Raw genomic sequence first — 17,421 nt, 5'->3', positions numbered from 1 at the left:
TTGCACACACTAGGAAAGAAGGAAATTTGCTTGGGCCCAGGCTGCCCCCTCAGCTGCTCAGTTGTGACCATAAATGAGGGCAGGCAGTCATGTGATTCTTACTCAGGCCCTGCAAGCAGCACAAACAGCTGTCTGGGGGATGGGGGAAAGTTTGGTTGGATCTGGTCCCAGTTATAGTCTTAATCCAACCCTGACTCCTTCCCAACTGATTCTGGCTCTTTTCCACACAGCACACTTTGCTTTCCTCCTCCCCCCTTCCAAAAAGGCACTGGAATAAATGTCTTCCCTTGCTTACTTCCTTGCTTGTGAAACAGTGTATCATAAATAACTTTAGCAGAGGTCTGGGAATGGACGAGTTAAATAACTGCTTAGCCAGGGCTAACAGAAGCAGGTACCTTGTTCTATAGAAGTTTGTGTATATAATTCCTCCATGAGTTTTATTTTGCAATCACAGTTTGGTTCCCCCCTCCCCACAAAATCTAGGGCAAATCTAAAATTCTTCACAATTTGGGGGGACTGTGAATAGCACAGCATACCAGCCACAACTTCTACTGCAACCACAAAAGTATTATTATTTATTAACAACAATCATATTTCCATTTGCAGTGCCCTTCAGGCAAAGGCTGGTTATATTGTTATATCTACTTCATAGAGGAGAGGTACAAAAATTTTGGGAGTCTGCCTGCACGCTGAACCAATTGTAGGGTCAGGAGCAGAACCCAGGGAATCAGCTCTACTGTCATTTACATCAGTGTCTGAGGTCAGAACTTGCTCATTTCTCTATTGCTTCATTTTCCTTCTCCATCCTCCCCTCTGTATGTATTATCTGCCAGTGGGTCTTATTGTAAAGCAAATGTTTTGTGAGTTCTTTGGCTCTGAGGACTGTCTGTACTTCATATCTATACAGTGTTTAGCACAGTTTGACCCTGACCAGTGGAGCAAAAATTAATAAAAATTATAGGGCACATAATTAATAAAAATAATAAATTGACCAGAGTAGTGTTGAGCCATGCATGCTTCCTCTTACTCAGGCATCCACTGACTATCTAATCATTTATCAACACTCCTTACTACTGAAAATATATTATTTCAGCTCAGATAATGTAGCTTTGGTAGTAGAAGCTAAAATGCTGAGTCCCCATTAGCCATTCAGACAATACATCAGAAGGATTTGAAAATCAAAGCCAACCTAGCCTCTACCAGGAATCAGGTTACTGGAATTAAGATGGGACTGCACTTTACCACTTTGACCTGCCATCACTTTGGTCATTCCAGAGGCTGGAGATCTTAGGGCTTCTAAAGAAAGCCACTTCATAATCCTGAACTAGGTGGAGGTTTTCAAGCCTCACTGCCATAATCCAGCCAATTACCAGATATGGCATATCAAGCCATCATGATCCCCTGTACTAAGAAGCTGTTTTCTTCTCACAAGGATATTCTGTTCTCAGAGGCCCACACACCATATTGAAAATGTTTCTTGGGTCCTTTGGTCCTGAGGAATTTTGGGTGGGTTTTTGGTCCCTAACTCAGCCACAACTGTAAAAAACACTTGATCTTAGCCCCTGGGGCCAAAGAGCAAGTTTTCTAAGCTGTTTCCATGGAATATGAAACCAGCTCTGTCATAAAAGAGTCCACTGCAAGACAAGAAGTTTGTTTACCTTCTCAGCATCTGGGGCCCAATAACTGAGTCGCAGCTACATTTGCTCTGAGTCTGTAAAAGCAGAACTTGGCAAGGTAGCTAAGACCATGGCTCACTTCTAAGCAAGGGAAGGCACCGAAAGCTTCACTTACACTCAGGAGCCCACTTGACTCAAAGGGTTTTTAATTTTGGGACCTGTGTTCCTGTTTACTCAGCCATTTTCTGTTGGCTCACTAGCCTAAGGCGGCCATAAAATCTTGTCTCATTGGATCAATATATTATTTCCTTTGCTCTTTATGCAAAGGACTGCCTTTCAGGTGACATTAAGTGTTAACCCCTTGAGTACAAATGCAGAAAATGATGTGAATTTTGGTTGTTAGGGAATGTATACCTTTCTAATGAGACTGATATTCTGGGCTATGAAGAGAAAAGCCCTGTGTCTAATGTGATGGAAAATATTCTGCAGCGGCAGGCCCGGACAGGGAAGGGTTTAAGTAGTTTAGTTTCTGCCTAGATTTTTGGAGGCTCTTCATGAACCAAATTCTTGGCTGACAATAATTGCTCCAAGGAGGAACTACTACTCTAGAGAGTACTCAGAGGCTCAAAATAACTTCTGATCATACTACCCAGCCAGGCCTTTTCCTCACATGGTGTTGTGGGGAGATGGCTGAGATGATGCCAAACTGCCTTTGACCATCACACGCTCTGAAGCTGCAGTCGAGTCGTACTTGCTTTGGACGCTCTGTATTTCTGCTCCCAGAGGTTTTAAAACTATACAAGGAGCTTTCCATGTGCCAAGGTACCTGCACTTGACCTCACTGAATGCAGGCTGAACTTGAGGAGGGTAGATATCTAAAGGTATGAAGCAGGGGCAGGGCTCAACTCGCACTGACAGTCCATGGGGGTGGGGCAGGCAACTCTCATAAGCATCTCTAAAAGTTTCTTCAAAATTCAACCTGGAAATAACTTTAAAGTTTACGATGGGTGGGGAGGGATCTCTGCAGCTCTGACTCAGCCACTCACAAGACTCCAGGTGAGACTCTCTTGAGGCAGAGGGAGTACACTCCAATGTGAAGTATGACTACTTTCATCTGGCTAGCTCGACTGCCCGTAGCAGAACAGCTGCAGCAACGTAGGCTACAGTGTGGACTGTAACAATCCACATGAGACCATGGGTATTTACTTGTATGCTCAGTTCATGTGAAAACCTGGGCTGCTGCTGCTTCAGTGCAATTGATACCTGCGTTAGCAAGGTTAAAGCAATGCCAGGTCTGCCTACTTGTGCTGCAATCACACTTCCTGGCTTAAGTGTATGGACGCCTTATGAGGCACAGTACAGAGCTTACAGCTCAGGCATAGCAGAGATTATGGCACCTTTGAGACCACTTTGTCCCTTAGGGGTCCTCATAGTTTCATAGTAGTTAGGGGTCAGAAGGGACCTGAATAGATTATCTAGTCTAACCCACCCCACCACTGGTTGGAGCACACGCTGGGATCACACGACCCCAGACAGGTGTTCATCCAACCTCTTTTTGAATTTACCCAAGGTAGGAGCGAGGACCACTTCCCTAGGAAGTTGGGTCCAGACCCTAGCTACCCTGACAGTGAAATAGTGCCTCCTAATCTCTAACCTGAACCTATTCTCCAGCAGCTTCTGGCCATTGTTCCTCGTTACCCCAGGTGCTGCTGGGGGGGAATAGGACTCTTCCTATTTGCTGCTGATCTTCTCTAATGAGTTTGTAGGCCATCACCAAATCCCGCCTCAGTCTGTTTGCTGAGGATGAACAGGTTCAGGTCCCTCAGTCTCTCCTCATAGAGCCTGCCCTGTTGCCCTCCAAGCAGGTGGCCCTCCTCTGAACCCTCTCAAGGCAGGCCACATCCTTCTTAAAGTGCGGTGTCCAGAACTGGACGCAGTACTCCAATTAAGGCCAGACCAGTGTCGCATAGAGGGGGAGTCCTGATTTACTATGATCTGGAGCAGGCTCCCTCATACCTGAGGCAGAGTCTCTGTAGCACTATGTGCTTTGCTCCTACTTCTAAAATGCCCTGTCAGGCCCCTGTCAGCCCTCTGTTTCTTCCTCAGCCACAACAAGGGATTCTTGGGTCCTTTTCATACTCTAGCCCCTTTAACTGGTGTTAAGAGGTCTCATGGGTGAGATTGTAATCCTAAACTCTTAGACTGGGCATCCTTGATTAAACTAAAAGTCAAAGCCCAGGCCTTCTCATTGTGTCATTTAAGAACCAAGAGCGGTTTCAGTTCACTTGTGTTAGAGAGGCTGATCAGAGAGACTTGCACCCAAAACTGAAAGGACTGGCATGAAATAATATTATGTCAATACTAGCAAATAATTCACAATAAGCATTCCCAGCCTAGGCCCAAACCCTGAGTGAAACGGAATATGGAAGACCCGGCTGATTCACAAACTGCACAAGCAGTTTGTCTGTCTTGTCCCACTCTTCAAGCATCCTGTAAGATTAAGGTGCTATGAGTGAGTGAGGTTGTGTATTTATTGAGACTTCATTACTTTTATTATTCACATCATGGTAGCACCTTGGGACCTTCACTGAAATCAGAGCCCTGTTGTGCTAAGCACTGCAAAATGCAGCATAGCCCCTGCTCTGAGCAATAACTACTGTATCTAGATAAATAAAAGAAGAAAAGAGGAGTGGGGAAGGCATCTAATAACACACTAGTGGAGTGAAGAATATAATGGTCTGCAAATGTCATAGTAATGCCACACAGCATGTCAGGAACCTCTTACCAGTACCTTAAGCAGTTTTATTAGACATGACTGCAACTATGCTACTACAGCTGGCTGAAATATCCAGAGAAAACAATTCAAAATTAGTTAAAATGTTTCTTCTCCATAAATGTATTGGTGAAAATTTGTGTAGAGCACCCCGCCCAATCCAATCCTGAACAATCTCAATCAACGCTGTACACAACAATGATCAAATCAAACAAGGCGCCATTTAGGATTTTTATGTTTAATGGGTCACCTCCCAGTCCGCTCACAGAACTCCACAATCATGTTGCTACTCAGGAAAATAACAGAGGCTCACCTCTGTTCACCAGTCATATTTCTCATATTGTTCAAACCTGCTGGATTTACATTCACTCAAAATCTTAAGTGTTTGGTATTCTTTTAATGTCATAACTGTCAAGTGATCCTTTTTCCAGAGGATATCTCTGAAAAAACACATCGTTTGGGGCTCTCTCCCCGACACTGTAGCACATGCCTGGACATCCCTGTCTCACTGTCATTCTGCCCTGTATCCAGTTTAGTTCCTTCAGCAGAGAATGCAATGGCACAAGTTGAGCACTCCTGGCAAACCGCCTTTGTCATAGGTAATTGCCAGCAAAGAGCAACTTTCTGAAAGGCTCTTCAGTGCCAAAATGAGAGGAAATGAGCATGTTCAGTGAAGAAAGTAGAAAAGTATAAGGGAAAAAAGGATGAACACAATGTCAAATTCTGATTTCAGTGGAGATGACCAGTCCACTCACTCTCATTACAGTCCAAAGGAATGTGTGTGTGAGAGAGAGGGAAGGGGAAAATGAAAGAAGAGAGGGCAGAAATAATAGATGGAGGAAGGAGAGGACAAAAGAAAGGATGATGAACTACATTTGAGAAAAAGATACCCCCTTGGCCCTGCTTCTCATGCTGCCCTCACTGTGCCCTTCATGCCCTATTTCAGGCTCCACGTGCTGACAGCTATGTTAACATGCCAGTGCACCGGTGTACAAAAAATCAGTGCAAAGGAACCTGAGACAGGCTCAAACCCATGCACTTTTTGTAAAGACCTTGTAAATGAGAAGGTGTCCTGGGTAAACTTTCCTTATGAAGGTGAGTTTCTTTAAAGCAACATGGGCTGAAAGGCTTCATGCTACAGCAGGCCCAAATCTGTATTTCTGTATGATGCTGTCAATCTGAAAGGAGTGAGTTCCAAAGTATCATTAAGAAAAGCTGGGAGGGAGCAGGAAAGGGCTTTGACATGTCAAAAATTTAGCTACAAAAATCAAGCTCTACTACAGCTCTGGTAAGCAACAGACATAGAACATATGGATTTAGGCATGGTATATACACACCAACATGCATCCCCAGATTGTGACATAAGATGTACTTTCCAAAGAAACGGGTGCCAGATATAGGAAAGATACAAGAAAAGATATAACCCTGAAATCTTCAGGACACAAGCTAGACTCAAAATAATGAAAGTTAGGAAGAAAGTTTCTCTAAAGACTGGTTATTACATAAGTGTCTCCAGTACAGACTGCTTATTCCATAAGTATCTACACGAGGGTTTCTTGCATTCCCCTGTGAAGCAGCTAGTACTGGGCTCTGTAAGGGAGACAGCACAGTACCATGTCTGATTCAGTATGTCAACTCGTATGTTAAAAAATGGGACTTTATTTGTCAGAGTAGGAGCATGTTAACTCTCAAGAATGCCACTGTGACCATCTTCAAACAACCCATTGTTTTGTTGCTGCCTCACTTGGAAGGTTTTTCTGAATTTCCCTCCCCTTCCCCCACAAGCACTGAGGTGTGTGTGCATGCGCTGTGTAAAGAGGAGATGTCTTTTGTATGATCAGCCTAACCCTTATTCATTTCATGCTGTCACAGTCACGCTTTTGCAAATCTGCTGACGGAATCAAGTAGGAGGAGGAGGAGGCTGATTCGGCAAGAGAAGTCTTTTGTCTGCCCATAAATACCTTGATGTAATCAGCTTTGATGGGGGAAAAAAAACAAGGAGAGAAAAGAAGGTGTTTAATACCAGAACATTTCAGATTTATCCCCCTCCCTCCCCTGACCTGTGGCTGTGGTTTATAAAAAAAGATCCTATCTCCATGAAAATACTGATAACAATGAAGATGGAAACCAGAAAAGTAGTGATACATGCGCAGAGAGACTGGAAACGTTTTCAGGGAAACCTAGGTCTGCTTTGGTCTGGAGTTAAAAGCCACCCTACACTCAATGGTTTAATTTGAATGGGCTTTACCTTGCCTTTTGGAATTTGCCCGAAACAAAAATGCCAAACTAAGGAGCAGGTAAATAACCAATACACAACGAGACCTTTTATCTCCTTCTTTTTTCAGATACCAATTAATTAAAAGCACTGATGTTCCCTTGGCTCAGGGTAGCTAAGGCCAGCACCGTGTAGTGGGAGCACCTTCACGGTGTTCAGCCTATTCAGGATTCATTTAACGCTGCAGCCAACCTCTTAACAGGCCACAAAAGAGAAGACGATTTTTAATCTGCTTTCACGGTTTGGTTGCCAACATCACAGGCTACACATCTGTGTCATGCCAGTGAGCCCAAGAAGAGGAGGATGAGCATATCCCTAATCACTCTTTCCCAATTGGCAGGCACAACACAGAAACCTTTTGGTTATACTGATAAGGTCATTTACATATCTCTACCCAAGTGGCTTTGCATACATTTTCCCCAGCTAGATTTCTTTCTTCTCTCTCTCCCATTCATCACAGCCCATATATTTTTCCGTGCCCATAAAGAAGCCCAGGAAAAACTTTATCTGCAACTAATCCCAGTGTCCACTCAATCACTTACATGTTCATTCACCTCTCAGGAAAGAGCCAAGAGGTAACCCGATTATTTATTAAGAAAGCAGTCCAGTGAGTACTAAGAAAAATCTTTGTTTTTGTTTTTTTTTTAAGTGAGTTTAGGAAAACTAGCTATTAATAGAACAATTTTAGTATGGTCAAAAATGGTCTTGTCTTGGGCCTTTAGGAATCCTTGTTACAGTCCGCCCATCCTAAAGTGGAGAATATGTGGTTGTTCTGGGAGGTAGGACTGGACTCCAGAGGCCATCTAGTCTAATCCCTTGCCTGAGGCAGGATCATCCCTATCCAAACCTTCCTACACAAATCTATAGTTTAACCTCCTAGTAAAATTACCATCAACCTTAACACAAGATATAATACCCTTACCTACCACAGGTAAAAGCAGGGCACCACAGCAGCCAACATCCTGCTTCTGTAAAATGTTGTTAATATATACTCAAGAGATCCCAGGTAGAGGGCCATATCCCACACTACAGAGGAAGGAAACCCTTCCCCCACACAGAAACAGTACCAATATAACCATGGGGTAAAATTCCTTCCTGACCCAAATATGGCAATTGGTCTGACCATGAGTGGAGGGGCAAGACCCTCTAGACAGGAACCTTGAGAAGGAGCACTGGCATGCCCCAGTCAAAATCCCCAGTTTTGGCTGTAGCCAACATCCAATGCCTCTGAGGAAGGTTTGGAGAAAAAAAACAGTAATGTAAAGTGAAAGCGACACTCCTGTTTCCATTGTCAAGTGGATAAAAATACAAAATGCAAAATATATCTAAGAGCAGACGGCTGTTAGAACTTTTAAATTCCTCAATGTTAATAGTTATGACATTATCAGCTAGAGCAGTGCTGGCCTGCAGAGGCATGTCATCTGGCCTGTGAAGCTCTCTACAGGTCAGGAAATTGGGTGCAGTGGCAATTAACACTACCACCATTCTAGAGGCTGTCAAATTTCCAAGCCCAATGGCCAGATAACATAGCCTTGTACACCACATGGGGTCAACACGCAGGGTTGGGTCAGTGTGCCCAATCTGGTGCACATGGGGCCAGGGATGGACCAGTGGGCCTGATCCAGTATGTACAGGGCTGGGGCTGGCATGGTGGACCTGATCTAGTGTGATCCAGCAGGCAAAGCTGGGAACTCAATCTGGCATGCAGGGCTGGGGCCAGGTCCAGGGGTGGGGCCAGGAGCCTAATCTAGCGCACTGATCTGGCCCACGGATTGACCCTGCACCACTTATCAAGTCAACAGCCCAGCTAGGGTACCTACACTTCATTAATTTTAGCTGAGATCCTCAGGAGGGTAAATACCCACAAACAAAAATACATGAACACAGAATCCTTCTGTTGTTGGGACTTTTTAAATACACATTTTTTAACCTAGATGTGTCTCTTCAAGCCTAGATGTTTTGTTCTGGAGCTGATTATGCTGAGATTTTGATACATTCCAAACCTCTCAATAAAAATACAAATCCCTCATCCAAAGTTTCTACCAGGTTAAAAGTGGAAAATGTCTATACAAGTGGGATTCTTGACTTGTTTTCAGAGATGGACAGAACACAGTTTTTTTCTGGATACAATGGTTAACACAGCGCTAAAAGGTCACAAGGTGCCACCCCTACAGAAATCATCTTCATCCACAAAAACTTTAATATCTCTATCCTAGTATTCTTCTTCTTCTTAAATAATTGGATTACTGTAATACTCAGGGACCTAATGCAGGACAATTCCTAACCCATGAAACTATACTTCCAGAAGTGACAAAAAACATTGAACTAGTTGGTTTGGAAATGTCATGGATCTTATTCAGGGAAGGAAGGCTCCTTATTTTTAGAATGTAGGTTAGTGAGAAAGAGGCCAGGAGATTCAGAAGAGAGAAAAGACTACCAAAAAGAGCTAGGCTAAAAATACAAATCCAGTTGCACAAAAAAATAGCAACATTTCTATAGTGTTTTCAATTTAACATATTCCACATGGAACAGCTTTTCATTATTTTAATCCCAACATTTTTATTGAATATGTTAATGAAAAGTTTTAAAATGCTGGCAATAAGAGCCTGTTTCTTTTTTCTGGGGCGGGGGAGCAGGGGAGGAATGAACATTGTTTCAAACCCCATTGGGAACACTTTCAATAAAAATGTTGAAAGCAAATCCTTTTAATGTCACAAAATTCTTTAAACAAATTGGAAGATTTCTACGGTCTTGACAATGTTTTTACAAAATGTTTCGTCTTCAGAAATGGCTGGTTTGGGGTTTTAAAAAAAGCCAATTGAAAAAAATCCATCACATTTTACTACCAAGCCAAGACTTCAGCACTGAATGTGAACATTTTTATTTACAGTTTACCAGTGCTAATTTTCACATTATTCATCTTCCAATCTGATAATTCTTACTGCCCCTGGCAGTCTCATCTTCCTCCTCTGAAAATACTTAATAGCTAACGCTGTAGTGAACTCTAATCTTCCCAAGACTTCATTACATTTACACACTATACCACAGGACACTTAATAGTGCATAATGAAGTGTTACTATAAATAATTAAAACCAAATAACATTTTTCAAAATAAATGATGACATGTATCCTGGATTTCTTTTCAGTATATTTGTGTGATGTGCTCTAGGTTACAGTGGGTGGGTCTACACGAGACATTTACTGTGGAGCTGCCTAATTCGCTCCACAGTAAACGTCTCCATGTCTACACATGCAGCCCTATTAGATTGCAGAGAACAAACTCCAGAGCAGGTTAGTAATTTACTAACAAGTACTAACCTGCTCTGGAGTTTGTTTTCTGCAATCTACTAACCTTCTCTAATACTAACCTGATGCAGAGTGTTTTGTGTACAACAGTGCATGCGTTGGCCCTGCCTGGCAGACTGGGGCAGGAGGTGCTTCAGTGTGGGGACTGCTTGCCGGCCAGCCCCACACTGGAGCACCGTTGTGCCCCAGCAAGCTCCTTCACAGCGCACTAAGTCGAGTTGGAGCAGCCCCAGGCTGGTAGGTTGACTACCCTAGGCCCCGTGCCAGGCAGGGCTGCTCCGACCTGGCTCAACATGCTGTGGTCCCAAGCACATATTCAAATTGCATGCCCGGGAGTAATAAACTCCAGTGCAATATGCACTGGCATTTATTGTTATGCATTAATAGCACATGGATTATTTAGATAGCATTACCTGAACTTTGCACACAAATATAGGCAAGACTTTTCCTTGAAAATCTTACAATATACTTAAGCTCCAACCCAAACCCCACACTGGCACAAGAACCAAGGGGTATAAATGGGTCATGAGTAAATTTAGGCTAGATATGAGAAGGTTTCCAACTATCAGGACAACAAGCATCTGAAACAGCCTCTCAATAGAGTTTATAGGGATAGAAAAAAACCCTAATTGTTCAAATGGATCTTGGTATGTTTACATAAGGGATTTTATGGTATGATGCCTGTTGCCCAGGGGCATGATGATGTCATACAACTGGATGACTTAGGGGGCCCCCTCCAGTCCCATGTTCTTAGGGGCTCACAGAAAAGCTCCTTTGGCTTAAGCAAAGTTTGGATCAGGTCCTTGGAGAATGCAAATGCGGAGCGGGCAAATGTCTATGATATGCATTTTCAATTTGCAGGCAAGTGCAGATGTTAATAACCTTTTCTATTTGCCTCCCTCTGTTACAGTTTAGTTGACCAGTTCTCAAGCTCTGGCATGCTGGGAACTTATTGGTGGTCTCAAGCAAGCTGGCTCTTCTCCTTGTTTTTCCATCTGCTGAATTACATTGCAGACAGCTAAAAATACAGTAAATACTTTCCAAATATGACTTTCTCATGTAAACAATGGAAAGTGTGCCCAAGTTACTTCAAAGACAAGGTCTGTCTAGTTGCTGGGAAACTGGCCTGGAACTCCAAGACCTGATTCCAAACTCCAGCCTTTCAAAGTATGAGAGAGGACAATGGTCCACCTAAGCCCAGCAGCTTGTGGCAGGTGTGGTATCATATCTGGCTGCCTTTGAAACCCCAGCCCTGATGACTAGCTACCCATTTGGCAAGCACATCTGTTTATCAGACTGCCACTCTAGATGAGCAAGGCAGACCAGTGATTACAGTAAGAAACTGGGTAGGAGAAGGCTTGGATTTAGTTCCAGACCATGCCCCTGACATGTTCTTTGATCCTGGTAAGGTCATTTCTCTCAGCAGATTTACCCACCTGCAAAAAGGCTTTAATATAATTTTTCCCTCTCCCAGAATGAACAAAGGGTTGTTAAAGGCATTTAAATCCCCTGCTTAACTAAACTTATAAAAATAGTATGCCTAACTCTTCAGGAAGTTCAAAATAATAGCATCATTGTCTCACCATGGGTCCAATCCAGTTCTCATTAGATTCAAAAGACTTCAGTGTGAGCTGGATCAAGTCTACTATATCAGATATTCACATTGTAACACTACAGCAATATGTGAGGTAAAAGTGTTGCACCGTGGAAATTTAGATTTGGACATACTAATGTCCTGGAGCCACGGATGAATTCAGGCCTTTTTAACAATCCTGAAAATGCTGGATGGACTTGTGTAAATTGTGACACCTCAGACGTATTAAAACGAATATTAACAGGGACACTTCCTCTGCTTCAGATGCTTCCTGATTCTTGAGCTGAAAGAACATCTTTGGTGTGGATATCAATAAAAAGGCCAAGGATCCTTATAGACTAGATCGGAATTTCCTTGTGTATCAATCCCCTCAATTGAGTCTATACATTTGTCTCTTTTCCCCTTTATTATTAGTTAGCAATTGTATCTGTGTATCCACACAAGTCCCCATTTTGCTAGGCTTTGTGTGTATATATGCAGAAGTTCCATGCTAACGAAAGTCTGTGAGCATGTAGTTATATCATAATCCATGTAGACAGACAACATTAATTCTGTATTTCCTAACTATCAGTACATGTTGTAACCTGGACTAATTTGTAAACAGCAGGTTTTTTTGCATAATTTCCTATGTTTTTTTTTAATGGAAAGCAGACATTTTATCATATGACATCATGCTGAAACCAATATTGGATCATCATCAAGGTTGAAACATTCAAATCCAACCCACAGACCTCTGCCACTTGAGCTACTGGAGCAGCCAATAACAAGAGGATGGTGTCATCCTCTACATGGTCCAGCACTCATACAAGATGGGACAGTTTGCAAGTGGGTTTTACTGATATTTGCTGACAATGATGGAACAGTGACAGGAACTGCAGATTCAGTTCCAGGTTCTGGAAGAGAGCACTCTAGCTTGCATATACTCTCCAATACAACTTCTCCTGCCATCTATCCCCCCATCATGTCTCCTTCCTAACCCTAGTTCTCTCACCTAGACAGATCCAGTCATCATTCTTCTGGCCTCTCGTTCCAGGCCCCGGCTCCTTGCCCAGGTAGTCCCAGTTCCCTTTTCCTTTGCCTCCTCACCTGATCTCTCTCCCTTCCTCACTGACCTCCATTCAACCTCACTTCCCATCCCCCCCAGCATCTCCTTGTCCTAGTTTCTTTTACCCAGCCAGTCCCACTTTCTTCCCTTCCCCACAGCCTGGTTCATCAGAACTGTCTTCCTTGCTCTGTTATCATCCTAACCTCTTTGCCCAGTCTCCACCCTACAGTGACCATTTTCCTTCCTTTCCCACCTTGCCAGCCTCCAGCCCCAGTCTCCCCTGAGATTCCTTAACTCAATCTGCTCCCATTAACCCTACAGGTAATGTCCTGTATACCACCAGCTTTTGTCCTGTATGCATTTGAATCAGGCAAGTTCCTCTCTCAACCATCCAGGCCCATCAGGGGGATCATAAAATGCAAGACAGGCAGCGCCCTGCTTAGAGGCCTAGGCCTTGTCAACACCAGGCTGCTGTCACAGGGATAGCACCAGAGTCTATGGATAAAGGAGAGGTTTCTTGCAACACAACTCCACTTTATGAGCTGTGCTAGGAAGGCACAAAGTACAACCTCTACACAGCAGCAGCAGGGGCAGATCTAGTGGGGCAGCTGCACCCTTCCTTTGACTTCTGCTCCATGCAAAGTTTAAAACCAACTGCCTGGCAGTGGCAGCAGCATTTCTATCCAGGCACCAGTGAGGGAGTCACTTGACGTTGTGACTCATCATAATCTACCTGATCCCTTCTAAACCCTTCATTCCATAGGTGTTACTGACCCTCTCTTTTCTTTAATGGTCTCAATTAATCATACTAATGACTACAAGGACTAATGAGACAATATATTTAGAATATTTTTGCCTAGTTTCTTGTGTTTTTATATATAATAGATGATTAAACAAATTAATGTGCAGTCCAATAAAGTTATATTTGTTTTAGCTTAAATTTTAGCTTTCAGTAAAGCTTCGAGTTTTCTTTCAACTGGAGAAATATGTGTGTTGCATTATATGTGATGATGCACCCCACCATCTACACCCTCCATTTCAAATTCCTAGATCCGCCCAGGGACAGCAGTCCCACGGTGCAGACTCATTAATGGGCTGCCCCTGGTGCCCTGTTCCCAGCTCCCCCTACAGATATGCTACCGGGTGCAGGGCTGGGCCTCCTGTGGCAAAGATGCCTTATGTGTGGAGCCCCATTCTGCTCATCCCACTGGCCCTCCGACCCCAAGACACACTGTTGAGTTCAGGTCTGCCCCTGGCCAGCGCCTATGGCTGGGTAGCACAGGGATGCCCGTGCCATAGCAAAGATTCTCAGGGGGGCATTCTGGTGCCCCTTCGTAGTTGCCGCCCAGGGCTGTTGCCCCTCTTACCCCTCCCTAGCTATGTTATGGAGTAAGTGAGTCTACATGAGTTTTCTAACAGTTGCTGGGAGGCAAAAACCTTCTGTTGGCCAGAGAGCTGCTGTTTTCCTCACAGCAGAAAGGAGAGGCACACTTGCCAAATGGAGCCGTGAGTATAGATGCCTTTTCTGTTCTGCTGGCCCAGCACAAATCTAGCTGAACTGCAGGGAACTTCTTAGTCAGCCCTGAGCTGGAAAATGTCCCATGCTGATGGAAGACTTGGGGAATTTGACTGCCAAATGCCCAAAAGTCTCCACTGAGCATGTGCAAATGATGAGGTTTCAACCAGCCTTGAATGGATTTTCATGATAATGGTAAAAGGTACGTTTCTGACACAAAGGCCACAGACCTTCCAAATGTTCAAGTCCCTGCTTCAGAGCTTTTGGGCAATAAAAGTTTTAAAAGAAAATGATGCTAACTTTTTTTTAACATGGGTAAAGCAATGTATTTTTCTCTAAGCTTGTTCTCAGAAACAGCTTCACTATTTTGTCTGATATTAAATAATAACAATAGCAACAACAATAAAAATAATAACATGATTAATATAACAATCAACATTATGATCCTGAGGCAAAGGCATGTCATACATAATGCAAGCACAAACACATAAAGATTGGCAAAGATGCAAACAACTAAAAGATCTTATCGTGGGAAGGGGAGGGCAGCCTTAATAATAGTTGATGTTAACTGCCCTATATAATACACATATATGCACACAGAGTACGCACCAGTCCCTGATGTGCTAGCTTTCAATCTAGGTCAGGGGTGAGCAATTATTTCAGCTGGAGGGCTGCTTAACGAGTTTTTGTGAGCTGTCGAGGGCCAAAAGGGTAGTCCTGCCCCTTGACAGGTGACCCGCCCCAGGTCACCACCTTGGGACCTTTGCCATCAGAAGTCCCTTCCCTTGCCCCAGAAGGACTCCTGGGAAGGGAGGTAGGGAGGTACCATCTTGAAACTGGAAAAAACCCAAATTATATACTACTAAAAAAATGCAATGTCTACTATAACTTAATTTAATTTAATTTTTAAAAAATTGTCTTGATTTATGTGTGTTTGCATAATGTATCTAGAGACGATTGCATAATAGCTCACAATACACTCTTGCTCTTATATATTTTGTGTGGGGGGATAAGGGGGTGTATGTGGGGGCTGTCTGTTTGGGGATTGGGTGTTAGGGTGTGGTGGGTATGTGTGTGGGAAAGGTAGGTGGGGAGTGTGGAGGAGGGTGGGGGGTGTAGAGTATGTGGTTGGGGTGGGGGGGTGTGGGAGGATGGGCATTGTAGGTGTGGGGGGTGGGAGTGTGTATGGGGGCTATGGGAGTGTGTGGGGGTGCAGGGTTATGGTGGGTGGGTGGGAGCTTGTGTGGGGGCTGTGGGAGGGTATGGGTGTGTGTTGCAGGTATGGTGGGAGGTGGGGAGCCAGTACTGCCCGTCCCATTCCAGCTGCAGTGTGCAATTCCTGACTGCAAGGCTGGGACCCATATGGTGCAGCATAGAGCCAGCCAGGCCTGTCCAACCCCCTCCCGGCAGCACATGGCTCCTCGCTGCCTGGTCAGGATCCATAAGGCACAGCAGAGAGCCAGCCCGGTCCAGCCCACCCCATCTGCTCTGTGCCATGTCATGTGGGTCCCAGCCATGCAGTGGGGAACTGCATGCTGCCAGGAGGGGCCAGGCTGGGCTGGCTGGCTCTGTGTGGGGCAGAGTGGGTCAGGTTGGCACTGGCTTGGTTGCGTCATAACCAGAGCCCAAGTCGCTTGCTGCTTAGCTGGTGGCTCATGCTACTGGCGCCTTGTTGGTTTTCAGACAGGCAGCCACCAGCAGGTAATAATTGTCTAAATTTTAGAAGGGTCTCATGGGCCAGAGAGAATGGCCAAGAGGGCCTCATTTGACCTGTGGGCCATATTTTGCTTGCTCCTGATCTAGGTAGACAAGGCAGGGAGACAGAGGGTGGGAGAAAAGAAATATTATCACCCTAATTTTAGAGAAGAGGAATGGTCACAGATGTGACTTCCCCAAGGTCACCAGGGGCACTTATGTCCAAGCCAAGAACTGAATCTAGATCTTGTGCATTCCAGTACATTGTCTTAACCACATGCAACCCTTCCTCTCACCTTTTCATCTCCAGAAAGGTCCTTCCTAGTAAGAGAAGGGGTCTTATGCTACAGCCTCCAGGGATAGGCAAAGTTCCAATAATGTGCAATTTTTTCCAGGGGAGGTGGGGGAGGCAGCAAGCAAGAACTTAGACTCCCCTTGCTCACATTGAACCCAAGAACCTTCTTTGCTTCTCAGCCTTGGGTGCAGCCAAATGTCTCACCCTAGGGGTGAAAAAAGGCTGACTTAGGTAAACCCACAAGGAGTACCCATTGCAACTCAAATGATTCCATGTCATTAGGCTCATCGGGGGGAGGGGAGTACGAGGGCAGGGGAAGCTGTGGACCACCAAACCATGTGGCACCCACAAGGACAGCCCAGCCTGAAGAAGGAGAACATTGGGAACCTGAAAGCCATGGGGAGGCCAGCACAACAGAACAGGTAAGGAACAAGAAGGTAAGAAACAATGGGCCCCATGGGACTGGGAGCGGGGGGGGCAGCAAAGGCGCCAGTCGCAGGGCTCAAGTGCCTATATACTAATGCTAGGAGCATGGGGAACAAGCAGGATGAACTAGCGCTCCTGCTTGCACTAAACACCTATGACTTAGTGGGGCTAACAGAGACCTGGTGGGATTCATTCCATGACTGGGCGGTACATATTGAGGGCTATAGATTGTATAGAAAGGACAGGTCGGGGAAGAAAGGGGGGGGGGGGTTGCACTTTATGTCAGTGAGCAATATACATCAACCCTCATCAAGACAGAATCCGAGGCTAAGGAAGTAGAAGGATTGTGGGTTAGGCTACATGGGGGGCAAGGAGAAAGGGATTTGGTGGTAGGGGTCTGTTACAGACCCCCACACCAAGGGGAAGAAATAGATGCGGGGCTCCTGAGGCAACTCTCGGAGACCATAAAAGCTAAAGAGGCGGTAGTCATGGGGGACCTAAACTACCCGGACATCTGCTGGGAGACGCAGACAGCAAGGTCCCATCGCTCACGCAGGTTTCTAACTTGTGTACAGGACCTCCACCTGACACAGGAGGTGTATGGTCCCACTAGGGGGAATGCCATACTGGATCTGGTATTGGCAACGGGAGATGACATGATAGGGGACCTCCAGATCGGTAGCTATCTGGGAGACAGTGATCACCTTATAATAGAATTCAACATAAGACGGCGAGTGGGTAAGGTAACTAGTAGGGTAAAAGTGCTAGACTTTAGGAAAGCTGATCTCATTGCACTCAGGCGATTAGTCAAGGAAGCACTGCAGAGTAGGAGTTTTGATGGGATGGGTGCCCAAGAAGGGTGGCTGCGCCTAAAGGAAA

The 17,421-nt window shown here is 44.8% G+C and overlaps 1 protein-coding gene across 6 annotated transcripts in view; it reads right to left on the bottom strand.

Moving 5' to 3' along the window:
• ETV6 (ETS variant transcription factor 6) overlaps positions 1 to 17,421 on the bottom strand; it is a 175,092-nt gene that overhangs the window by 57,252 nt on the left and 100,419 nt on the right. The gene's annotated exons all lie outside the window — the stretch shown is intronic.

The sequence above is a fragment of the Alligator mississippiensis genome, chromosome 4, assembly GCF_030867095.1.
Source record: "Alligator mississippiensis isolate rAllMis1 chromosome 4, rAllMis1, whole genome shotgun sequence".
NCBI classification, from domain to species: domain Eukaryota; kingdom Metazoa; phylum Chordata; order Crocodylia; family Alligatoridae; genus Alligator; species Alligator mississippiensis.
This window is presented reverse-complemented; position numbering and strand designations above follow the sequence as displayed.